Source organism: Coregonus clupeaformis, chromosome 1 (genome assembly GCF_020615455.1).
Source record: "Coregonus clupeaformis isolate EN_2021a chromosome 1, ASM2061545v1, whole genome shotgun sequence".
Taxonomy (NCBI): domain Eukaryota; kingdom Metazoa; phylum Chordata; class Actinopteri; order Salmoniformes; family Salmonidae; genus Coregonus; species Coregonus clupeaformis.
The window spans coordinates 76115644-76128958 of record NC_059192.1 but is presented as its reverse complement, the minus strand read 5'-3'; the positions used below and the strand labels follow the sequence as shown (position 1 = coordinate 76128958).

Sequence of the window (13315 nt, the reverse complement as noted above, 5' to 3'; positions counted from 1 at the left end):
TCAGTCGTCCTGGTCCCTTTGCAGAAAAACAGCCCCAAAGCATGATGTTTCCACCCCCATGCTTCACAGTAGGTATGGTGTTCTTTGGATGCAACTCAGCATTCTTTGTCCTCCAAACACGACGAGTTGAGTTTTTACCAAAAAGTTCTATTTTGGTTTCATCTGACCATATGACATTCTCCCAATCCTCTTCTGGATCATCCAAATGCACTCCAGCAAACTTCAGACGGGCCTGGACATGTACTGGCTTAAGCAGGGGGACACGTCTGTCACTGCAGGATTTGAGTCCCTGGCGGCGTAGTGTGTTACTGATGGTAGGCTTTGTTACTTTGGTCCCAGCTCTCTGCAGGTCATTCACTAGGTCCCCCCCGTGTGGTTCTGGGATTTTTGCTCACCGTTCTTGTGATCATTTTGACCCCACGGGGTGAGATCTTGCGTGGAGCCCCAGATCGAGGGAGATTATCAGTGGTCTTGTATGTCTTCCATTTCCTAATAATTGCTCCCACAGTTGATTTCTTCAAACCAAGCTGCTTACCTATTGCAGATTCAGTCTTCCCAGCCTGGTGCAGGTCTACAATTTTGTTTCTGGTGTCCTTTGACAGCTCTTTGGTCTTGGCCATAGTGGAGTTTGGAGTGTGACTGTTTGAGGTTGTGGACAGGTGTCTTTTATACTGATAACAAGTTCAAACAGGTGCCATTAATACAGGTAACGAGTGGAGGACAGAGGAGCCTCTTAAAGAAGAAGTTACAGGTCTGTGAGAGCCAGAAATCTTGCTTGTTTGTAGTTGACCAAATACTTATTTTCCACCATAATTCGCAAATAAATTCATAAAAAATCCTACAATGTGATTTTCTGGATTCTTTTTCCTCAATTTGTCTGTCATAGTTGACGTGCACCTATGATGAAAATTACAGGCCTCTCTCATCTTTTTAAGTGGGAGAACTTGCACAATTGGTGGCTGACTAAATACTTTTAAGATGGGCAAAAGAACACAGACACTGGACAGAGGAAGATTGGAAAAAAGTGTTATGGACAGACGAATCGAAGTTTGAGGTGTTCGGATCACAAAGAAGAACTTTTGTGAGACACAGACCAAATGAAAATATGCTTGTCAGAAGGTGTGCTGTGAAGGTGTGGTGCAGGAATCAAGCGCAGGACGCAGGAACTTAGTCCAATAGACTTTAGTGAACCAAAACTCAAAACGAGTCAAAAGAGCTTGGATACGAGCGATTACGCACACAGGCGTAACATCAAACAATATAACAATAACGCACAAACACATGCGAGAACCTCTCCAACACAGAGGAGCGAACGAAGCACAGACATACACGACAGCAAGTTCAATCACACACAACACATGACAAACACAACGAGAATTTATAGGACAATAATGAACGCTAAACGATAACAGGTGTACAACATCAAGACAAAACCAAACGAACATCGAAACATACAACGGTGGCAGCTAGTACTCCGGAGACGACGACCGCTGAAGCCTGCCCGAGCAAGGAAGAGAGGCAGCCTCGGCCGAAACCGTGACAGTACCCCCCCCCCTTGACGCGCGGCTCCAGCCGTGCGCCGGACCCGGCCTCGGGGACGACCAGGAGGACGCGGAGCAGGGCGCGTCGGGTGACTACGGTGGAATTCTGTCAGGAGAGACGGGTCCAAAATGTCTCTCCTCGGCACCCAGCACCGTTCCTCCGGGCCGTACCCCTCCCACTCCACGAGATATTGGAGACCCCCCATCCGACGTCTCGAATCCAAGATGGACCGCACGGTGTACGCCGGTGCCCCCTCGATGTCCAATGGGTGCGGAGGAGTCTCTCTGATCTCATCTTCCTGGAGTGGACCAGCTACCACCGGCCTGAGAAGAGACACATGGAACGAGGGGTTAATACGATAGTCACTAGGCAGTTGTAATCTGTAACACACCTCGTTCAATCTTCTCAGGACTTTAAACGGCCCCACAAACCGCCGACCCAGCTTCCGGCAGGGCAGGCGGAGGGGTAGGTTTCTGGTAGAGAGCCAGACTCGATCACCAGGTGCGTACACCGGTGATGACGACGGATGGCCCGCTGCAGGTGGACGTGTGCAGCGTTCCACGTCTCCTCCGAGCGCTGCACCCACTCATCCACCGCAGGAGCCTCGATCTGGCTCTGCTGCCATGGTGCCAGAACCGGCTGGTAACCTAACACACATTGGAAAGGGGTTAGGTTAGTTGAGGAGTGGCGTAGGGAATTCTGGGCCATTTCTGCCCAGGGAACATACCGTGCCCACTCCTCCGGCCGGCCCTGGCAGTATGATCTAAGAAACCTACCCACATCCTGGTCCACACGTTCCACCTGCCCATTACTCTCTGGACGGTAACCCGAGGTAAGGCTCACCGAGACCCCCAAACGCTCCATAAATGCTCTCCAGACTCTGGAGGTGAACTGGGGACCTCGATCAGACACAATATCCTCGGGTACCCCGTAGTGCCAGAAAACGTGGGTGAATAGAGCTTCGGCGGTCTGTAGGGCAGTAGGAAGGCCCGGCATAGGGAGCAAACGACAGGCCTTAGAGAACCGGTCCACAACGACCAGTATAGTAGTATTCCCCTGCGAGGGGGGAAGGTCAGTGACGAAGTCCACCGAGAGGTGAGACCATGGTCGTTGTGGAACGGGCAGGGGTTGCAACTTACCCCTAGGCAGCAAGTCAACATTCACAAGGCCGCTGGGCCAGACGGATTACCAGGGCGTGTACTCCGAGCATGTGCTGACCAACTGGCAAGTGTCTTCACTGACATTTTCAACATGTCCCTGACCGAGTCTGTAATACCAACATGTTTCAAGCAGACCACCATAGTCCCCGTGCCCAAGAACTCTAAGATAACCTGCCTAAATGACTACCGACCCGTGGCACTGACGTCTGTAGCCATGAAGTGCTTTGAAAGACTGGTCATGGCTCACATCAACAGCATAATCCCAGAAACCCTAGACCCACTCCAATTTGCATACCGCCCCAACAGATCCACAGATGATGCAATCTCTATCGCACTCCACACTGCCCTTTCCCACCTGGACAAGAGGAACACCTACGTGAGAATGCTATTCATTGACTACAGCTCAGCATTCAACACCATAGTGCCCTCTAAGCTCATCACTAAGCTAAGGATCCTGGGACTAAACACCTCCCTCTGCAACTGGATCCTGGACTTCCTGACGGGCCGCCCCCAGGTGGTAAGGGTAGGTAACAACACATCTGCCACACTGATCCTCAACACGGGGGCCCCTCAGGGTGCGTGCTCAGTCCCCTCCTGTACTCTCTGTTCACCCATGACTGCATGGCCAGGCACGACTCCAACACCATCATTAAGTTTGCCGACGACACAACAGTGGTAGGCCTGATCACCGACAACGATGAGACAGCCTAGGGAGGAGGTCAGAGATCTGGCCGTGTGGTGCCAGGACAACAACCTCTCCCTCAACGTGACCAAGACAAAGGAGATGATTGTGGACTACAGGAAAAAAAAGAGGACTGAGCACGCCCCCCATTCTCATCGACGGGGGCTGTAGTGGAACAGGTTGAGAGCTTCAAGTTCCTTGGTGTCCACATCACCAACGAACTATCATGGTCCAAGCACACCAAGACAGTCGTGAAGAGGGCACGACAAAGCCTATTCCCCCTCAGGAGACTAAAAAGATTTGGCATGGGTCCTCAGATCCTCAAAAAATTCTACAGCTGCACCATCGAGAGCATCCTGACTGGTTGCATCACCGCCTGGTATGGCAACTGCTTGGCCTCTGACCGCAAGGCACTACAGAGGGTAGTGCGTACGGCCCAGTACATCACTGGGGCAAAGCTCCCTGCCATCCAAGACCTCTATACCAGGCGGTGTCAGAGGAAGGCCCTCAAAATTGTCAAAGACTCCAGCCACCCTAGTCATAGACTGTTCTCTCTGCTACCGCACGGCAAGCGGTACCGAGTGCCAAGTCTAGGTCCAAAAGACTTCTCAACAGCTTCTACCCACAAGCCATAAGACTCCTGAACAGCTAATCATGGCTACCCGGACTATTTGCACTGCCCCCCCACCCCCATCCTTTTTACGCTGCTGCTACTCTGTTAAGTATTTATGCATAGTCACTTTAACTCTACCCACATGTACATATTACCTCAACTACCTCAACTAGCCGGTGCCCCCGCACATTGACTCTGCACCGTTACCCCCCTGTATATATAGCCTCCCTACTGTCACTTTATTTTACTTCTGCTCTTTGTTTTTCTCAACACTTTTTTTTTTTTTTTTGTTGTTTTATTCTTACTTTTTTTGTTTAAAATAAACGCACTGTTGGTTAAGGGCTGTAAGTAAGCATTTCACTGTAATGTCTGCACTTGTTGTATTCGGCGCATGTGACCAATAAATTTGATTTGATTTGATTTGATTTTTTTTTTGATTTGATGTCTAGGCGCCTTACACTGGGCGCACACCGAGCAGGAGGAGACATAAACCCTCACATCCCTGGCTAACGTGGGCCACCAGTACTTAGCACTAAGGCAGTGCACTGTCCGGCCAATACCAGGATGTCCAGAGGAGGGTGACGTGTGAGCCCAATATATCAATCGATCCCGAACCTCGGGCGGGACGTACGTCCGACCCTCCGGGCATTGAGGAGGACTAGGGTCGGTCGCAACGCCCGCTCGATTTCAGCATCGACCTCCCACACTACCGGTGCCACCAGACAAGACTCCGGCAGTATGGGAGTGGGCTCCACGGACCTCTCCTCCGTGTCATACCGCCGAGACAGTGCGTCTGCCTTACCGTTCTGTGACCCAGGGATGTACGTGATCTTAAATACGAACCGGGCCAAAAACATCTTCCACCGCGCCTGGCGAGGGTTCAGTCTCCTAGCTGCCCGGATGTACTCCAGGTTACGGTGGTCAGTCAAAATGAGAAAAGGGTGTTGAGCCCCCTCAAGCCAATGCCTCCACACCTTTAGGGCCTGTACCACGGCTAACAGCTCCCTGTCCCCTACGTCATAATTTCGCTCCGCCGGACTGAGCTTTTTGGAATAAAAGGCACAGGGGCGGAGTTTAGGTGGCGTGCCGGACCGTTGCGAAAGCACGGCCCCTATACCGGCCTCTGACGCGCTCCACCTCTACCTGAAATGGTAAAGCGGGATCCGGATGCGCCAGCACCGAGCCAAGTAAACAGGTCCTTCAGTCTCCCAAAAGCCCTGTCCGCCTCGGCTGACCACTGCAAACGCACCGGACCCCCCTTCAAAAGAGACGTTATGGGAGCTGCCACCTGTCCAAAACCCCGGATAAACCTCCGGTAGTAATTTGCAAACCCCAAAAACTGCTGCACCTCTTTAACAGTGGTTGGAGTCTGCCAATTACTTACGGCTGACACCCGGTCAACTTCCATCTTCACCCCTGACGCAGACAACTGATAACCAAAAAAGGGGATCGACTCCTGGAAAAACATACATTTCTCTGCCTTGACATACAGGTCGTGCTCCAACAGCCTCCTCAACACTCGGCGCACCAGGGCCACATGCTCGACTCGGGTAGATGAGTACACAAGAATGTCATCTATGTACACGACCACCCCCTGCCCCTGCATGTCCCTGAAGATCTCATCCACGAATGATTGGAAAACTGAAGGAGCGTTCATCAACCCGTATGGCATGACAAGATACTCGTAATGACCCGAGGTGGTACTAAACGCTGTCTTCCATTCATCGCTCTCTCTAATGCGTACCAAGTTGTAAGCGCTCCTGAGATCTAATTTTGTGAAAAAACGCGCCCCGTGCAATGACTTCGTCATGGTCGCAATCAGCGGAAGTGGATAACTGTACTTCACCGTGATCTGATTGAGACTACGGTAATCAATGCACGGGCGTAACCCTCCATCCTTCTTCTTCACAAAAAAGAAACTCGAGGACGCAGGGGAAGTGGATGGCCGTATGTATCCTTGTCTCAGAGATTCGTCTATGTAAGTCTCCATAGCTCTCTTCTCCTCTTGAGACAGAGGATACACATGGCTCCGTGGGAGCGCAGCTCCTGCCTGGAGGTCTATCGCACAATCTCCCTGCCTATGAGGAGGTAACTGCGTCGCCCTCGACTTACTGAGCACAATAGCCAAATCCTCATACTCTTGGGGAATGTGCAATGCGGGCAGCTGGTTTGGACTCTCCACCGAGGTAGCCCCTACGGAAACACCTAAACATCGCCCCACACACTGGGCAGACCACTCCATCAGAGCCCTCTCCTGCCACGAAATAGATGGATTATGGATACTCAACCAGGGCATTCCCAGCACCACCGGATACGCAGGAGAGTCGATCAGATATAGCTGGATAATCTCCTCATGACCCCCTGCGTACACATCCTAAGTGGTGCTGTGACTTCCCTGATCAAGCCCGATCCCAACGGACGGCTATCTAGGGCATGAACGGGAATGGGACGTCAACAGGAAGAAGGGGAATCCCTAATTCTAAACAAAATTTACTATCAACAAAATTCCCAGCCGCGCCTGAATCTACTAGCGCCTTATGCTGGGAATGAGGTGCAACCTGTGGAAATCGCACAGGTATACAGAAGTGCGCAACAGAGAGCTCTGGGTAAGTGGGGCGCCTACTCACCTGGAAGGACTCCCCAGTGCGGAGCCTGTCGTCTTCTCCCCTAGGAGACCCTCCCCAGCACCTAGCCGCGGTGTGTCCTCCACGGCCACAGTTGGTGCAGGGGACGGCCCCCCTCGTGCTCCGACCCCTCCTCTCTAGCGCCAGCACCCCCGAGCTCCATAGGGCTCGGCTCGGAGGTGCTGGAGGATGGAATGGACGGACCCCCCTCGGAACGTCCGCGGGTAGCCAGCAGGGTGTCCAGCCTGATGGACATATCTACTAACTGATCGAAAGTGAGGCTGGTATCCCTGCAGGCCAGCTCCCGACGGACGTCCTCTCGTAGACTACAGCGGTAGTGATCGATGAGGGCCCGCTCATTCCACCCTGCATCCGCCGCTAGAGTTCGGAATTCTAAAGCGAACTCCTGGGCGCTCCTCCTCCCCTGCCGGTGGTAGAATAGACGCTCCGCCGCCGCTTTCCCCTCAGGTGGATGGTCAAACACAGCCCTGAAGCGGCGGGAGAACTCTGAGTAGGTGATAGTGGAGGCGTCTATTCTCCTCCACTCGGCGTTGGCCCATTCCAACGCCTTGCCGGTGAGACAGGAGATGAGGGCGGACACGCTCTCGTGTCCCGAGGGCTCCGGGTGTACGGTGGCCAGGTATAGCTCCACCTGTAGAAGGAAGCCCTGACACCCGGCAGCGGTCCCATCATATGCCCTCGGGAGCGAGAGCCGAATTCCCCTGGGTTCCGGAGCTTGTATGGGCTGACTGGCCGGTGGTGATGGCATGGAAGGTGGAGGTGTGGGTGTCCCTCTGGTCTCCCAGCGTTGAAGCGTGTTGATCACGTCCTGAAGGGCGGTCCCGATACGAAGGATCTGGTCGTTCTGCTCGCGGATCCGCTCCTCCAGAGACTCAGGTGCTGCTGCGGCTCCTGCTGATTCCATCTTCGGGTGTGTGATTCTGTCAGAAGGTGTGCTGTGAAGGTGTGGTGCAGGAATCAAGCGCAGGACGCAGGAACTTAGTCCAATAGACTTTAGTGAACCAAAACTCAAAACGAGTCAAAAGAGCTTGGATACGAGCGATTACGCACACAGGCGTAACATCAAACAAAAAATAACAATAACGCACAAACACGTGCAAGAACCTCTCCAACACAGAGGAGCGAACGAAGCACAGACATACACGACAGCAAGTTCAATCACACACAACACATGACAAACACAACGAGAACTTATAGGACAATAATGAACGCTAAACGATAACAGGTGTACAAAATCAAGACAAAACCAAACGAACATCGAAACATACAACGGTGGCAGCTAATACTCCGGAGACGACGACCGCCGAAGCCTGCCCGAGCAAGGAAGAGAGGCAGCCTCGGCCGAAACCGTGACAATGCTGGAGGAGTGCTTGATGCCATCTGTCAATTATGGTTGAGGCAATGTGATGGTCTGGGGGTGCTTTGGTGGTGGTAAAGTGGGAGATTTGTACAGGGTAAAAGGGATCTTGAAGAAGGAAGGCTATCACTCCATTTTGTAACGCCATGCCATACCCTGTGGACAGCGCTTGATTGGAGCCAATTTCCTCCTACAACAGGACAATGACCCAAAGCACAGCTCCAAACTATGCAATAACTATTTAAGGAAGAAGTCAGCTGGTATTCTGTCTATAATGGAGTGGCCAGCACAGTCACCGGATCTCAACCCTATTGAGCTGTTGTGTGAGCAGCTTGACCGTATGCTACGTAAGAAGTGCCCATCAAGCCAATCCAATTTGTGGGAGGTGCTTCAGGAAGCATGGGGTGAAATCTCTTCAGATTACCTCAATATATCTGGTCACATGGTCAGGAAACCCTGATGGGTCTACTGTTGGTATAAGCAATATGGTAACTACTCCACCTTGCCTTCTGATTGGCTAGGTGGAATTTGCGTGTGTGTGTTTGGTCTCACCCTGTCCCCTGTGTGTGTGTGTGTGTGTGTGTGTGTGTTTGGTCTCACCCTGTCCCCTGTGTGTGAGTGTGTGTGTAGGTGTGTATGTGTGTGTGTGTTTGGTCTCACCCTGTCCCCTGTGTGTGTGTGTGTGTGTGTGTGTGTGTGTGTGTGTGTGTGTGTGTGTGTGTGTGTGTGTGTGTGTGCCCCTGTGTGTGTGTGTGTGTGTGTGTGTGTGTTTGTGTGTGTGTGTGTTTGGTCTCACCCTGTCCCCTGTGTGTGAGTGTGTGTGTGTGTGGTCTCACCCTGTCTCCTGTGTGTGTGTGTGTAGGTGTGTGTGTGTGTGTTTGGTCTCACCCTGTGTGAGTGTTTGTGTGTGTGTGTAGGTATGTGTGTGTGTGTGTGTGGTCTCACCATGTTCCCTGTGTGTGTGTTTGGTCTTACCTTGTGTGTGTGTGTGTGTGTGTGTGTGTGTGTGTGTGTGTGTGTGTCTGTTCCCACCCTGTCCCCTGTGTGTGTGTGTGTGTGTGTGTGTGTGTGTGTGTGTGTGTGTGTGTGTGTGTGTGTCTGTTCCCACCCTGTCCCCTGTGTGTGTGTGTGTGTGTGTGTGTGTGTGTGTGTGTGTGTGTGTGTGTGTGTGTGTGTGTGTGTGTGTGTAGTAACAGAGACCCTCATCACCAAGCCACTGGAGAAACAACACACTGACACTGTGGTCAACTTCCTCATCCGCATCGCCTGCCAGGTAACACACACCTTTCTCATGATCACCTTTGTTGCACAGTGCCCCTGGTACCATACACACCCGCCGCTGGTCACTGCGTCACAGTCAGTAAACCTCGGCAGCAGCAGCAGATGTTCAGCCCTGGACTTGCAGTGAGGGACATGTCCTTGGTTCTGGTTCTGTGTGCTTTACCTGAAATAGAACTGCGGTATAATGTCACCACCTCCTCGTCATTGTTTATCCGTCTCTGTGAATGTGTTTTAATTAGAGCGCTTACATTACAACCGTCTGACACTGTGAATGTGTTTTAATTAGTGCCTACATTACAACCGCCTGACACTGTGAATGTGTTTTAATTAGAGTGCTTATATTACAACCGTCTTACTCAATGTGTTTTAATTAGAGCGCTTACATTACAACCGTCTTACACTGTGAATGTGTTATAATTAGAGCGCTTACATTACAACCGTCTGACACTGTGAATGTGTTTTAATTAGAGAGCTTACATTACAACCGTCTGACTCTCAATGTGTTTTAATTAGAGCGCTTACATTACAACCGTCTGACACTGTGAATGTGTTTTAATTAGAGCGCTTACATTACAACTGTCTGACACTGTGAATGTGTTTCACTGAGTCGTGGCTGAACGACGACATGGACAACATACAGCTAGCGGGCTATACGCTACATCGGCAGGATAGAACGGCTGACTCCGGTAAGACAAGGGGTGGCGGTCTGTGTATATTTGTAAACAACAGCTGGTGCACAAAATCAAATACTAAGGAAGTCTCAAGGTTTTGCTCGCCTGAGGTAGAGTATCTTATGATAAGCTGTAGACCACACTATTTACCAAGAGAGTTTTCATCTATATTTTTCATAGCTGTCTATTTACCACCACAAACCAATGCTGGCATTAAGATTGCGCTGAATGAGCTGTATAAGGCCATAAGTGAACAGGAAAACGCTCATCCAGAGGCAACGCTCCTAGTGGCCGGGGACTTTAATGCAGGGAAACTTAAATCCGTTCTACCTAATTTCTACCAGCATGTTAAATGTGCAACCAGAGGAAAAAAAACTCTAGCACCTTTACTCCACACACAGAGACACATACAAAGTACTCCCTCGCCCTCCATTTGGCAAATCTGAACATAACTCTATCCTCCTGATTCCTGCTTATAAGCAAAAACTAAAGCAGGAAGCACCAGTGACTCGGTTAATAAAATAGTGGTCAGATGACGCAGATACTAAGCTACAGGACTGTTTTGCTAGCACAGACTGGAACATGTTCCAGGATTCTTCAGATAGCATTGAGGAGTACACCACATCAGTCACTGGCTTCTTCAATAAGTGCATCGATGACGTCGTCCCCACAGTGACCGTACGTAAATACCCCAACCAGAAGCCATGGATTACAGGCAACATCCGCACTGAGCTAAAGGGTAGAGCTGCCGCTTTCAAGGAGCGGGACTCTAACCCGGACGCTTATTAGAAATCCCGCTATGCCCTCCGACGAACCATCAAACAGGCAAAGAGTCAATACAGGACTAAGATTGAATCGTACTACACTGGCTCTGACGCTCATCGGATGTGGCAGGGCTTGAAAACTATTACAGACTACAAAGGGAAGCACAGCCGCGAGCTGCCCAGTGACACAATACTTCTAGACAAGCTAAACCACTTCTATGCTCGCTTCGAGGCAAGCAACACTGAAACATGCATGAGAGCACCAGCTGTTCCGGATGACTATGTGATCACGCTCCCCGTAGCCAATGTGAGTAAGACTTTTAAGCAGGTCAACATTCACAAGGCCGCAGGGCCAGACGGATTACCAGGACGTGTACTCCGAGCATGTGCTGACCAACTGGCAAGTGTCTTCACTGACATTTTCAATCTGTCCCTGACTGAGTCTGTAATACCAACATGTTTCAAGCAGACCAACATAGTCCCCGTGCCCAAGGACACTAAGATAACCTGCCTAAATGACTACCGACCCGTAGCACTGACGTCTGTAGCCATGAAGTGCTTTGAAAGGCTGGTCATGGCTCACATCAACACCATTATCCCAGAAACCCTAGACCCACTCCAATTTGCATACCGCCCCAACAGATCCACAGATGATGCAATCTCTATTGCACTCCACACTGCCCTTTCCCACCTGGACAAGAGGAACACCTACGTGAGAATGCTATTCATTGACTACAGCTCAGCATTCAACACCATAGTGCCCTCAAAGCTCATCACTAAGCTAAGGATCCTGGGACTAAACACCTCCCTCTGCAACTGGATCCTGGACTTCCTGACGGGCCGCCCCCTGGTGCTAAGGGTAGGTAACAACACATCTGCCACACTGATCCTCAACACGGGGGCCCCTCAGGGGTGCGTGCTCAGTCCCCTCCTGTATTCCCTGTTCACCCATGACTGCATGGCCAGGCACGACTCCAACACCATCATTAAGTTTGCAGACGACACAACAGTGATAGGCCTGATCACCGACAACGATGAGACAGCCTATTGGGAGGAGGTCAGAGACCTGGCCGTGTGGTGCCAGGATAACAACCTTTCCCTCAGCGTGACCAAGACAAAGGAGATGATTGTGGACTACTGGAAAAAAAAGAGGACTGAACACGCCCCCATTCTCATCGACGGGGCTGTAGTGGAACAGGTTGAGAGCTTCAAGTTCCTTGGTGTCCACATCACCAACTAACTATCATGGTCCAAACACACCAAGACAGTCGTGAAGAGGGCACGACAAAGCCTATTCCCCCTCAGGAGACTGAAAAGATTTGGCATGGGTCCTCAGATCCTCAAAAAATTCTACAGCTGCACCATCCTGACTGGTTGCATCACCACCTGGTATGGCAACTGCTCGGCCTCCGACCGCAAGGCACTACAGAGGGTAGTGCGTATGGCCCAGTACATCACTGGGGCCAAGCTTCCTGCCATCCAGGACCTCTATACCAGGCGGTGTCAGAGGAAGGCCCTCAAAATTGTCAAAGACTCCAGCCACCCTAGTCATAGACTGTTCTCTCTGCTACCACACGGCAAGTGGTACCGGAGCGCCAAGTCTAGGTCCAAAAGTCTTCTCAACAGCTTCTACCCCCAAGCCATAAGACTCCTGAACAGCTAATTATGGCTACCTGGACTATTTGCACTGCCCCCCCACCCCCACCCTCCACCCCATCTTTTTACGCTGCTGCTACTCTGTTAATTATTTATGCATAGTCACTTTAACTCTACCCACATGTACATATTACTTCAACTACCTCAACTAGCCGGTGCCCCCGCACATTGACTCTGCACCGGTACCCCCCTGTATATATAGCCTCCCTACTGTTATTTTATTTTACTTCTGCTCTTTTTTTCTCAACACTTCTTTGTTGTTGTTATATTTTACTTTTTTATTAAAAAATAAATGCACTGTTGGTTAAGGGCTGTAAGTAAGCATTTCACTGTAATGTCTGCACCTGTTGTATTCGGCGCATGTGGCCAATAAAATTTGATTTGATTTGATTTAATTAGAGCGCTTACATTACAACCGTCTGACACTGTGAATGTGTTTTAATTAGTGCCTACATTACAACCGTCTGATACTGTGAATGTGTTTTAATTAGAGTGCTTACATTACAACCGTCTGATACTGTGAATGTGTTTTAATTAGAGTGCTTACATTACAACCGTCTGATACTGTGAATGTGTTTTAATTAGAGCGCTTACATTACAACCGTCCGACACTGTGAACCAGCTGATGTTTTTCACTAGGCATGATGACCCTTAACCTGATAATGATGATGAATACTCCCGAGTGGCGCAGTGGTCTAAGGCACTGCATTGCAGTGCTAGCTGTGCCACTAGAGATCCTGGTTCGAGTCCAGGCTCTGTCGCAGCTGGCCGCGACCGGGAGACCCATGGGCGACGCACAATTGGTCTAAGGTCGGGGAGGGTTTGGCCGGCAGGGATGTGGGTTCGTTTCCCACGGGGGGCCAGTATGAAAAAATAAAAAAATAAAAAACATGTATGCATTCACTAACTGTAAGTCGCTCTGGATAAGAGCATCTGCTAAATGA

General features: G+C 50.6%; 1 pseudogene; it reads left to right on the top strand.

Annotated features, from left to right (window-relative positions):
• The window catches only part of LOC121569544, a 246071-nt pseudogene that overhangs the window by 80148 nt on the left and 152608 nt on the right, over positions 1-13315 (top strand).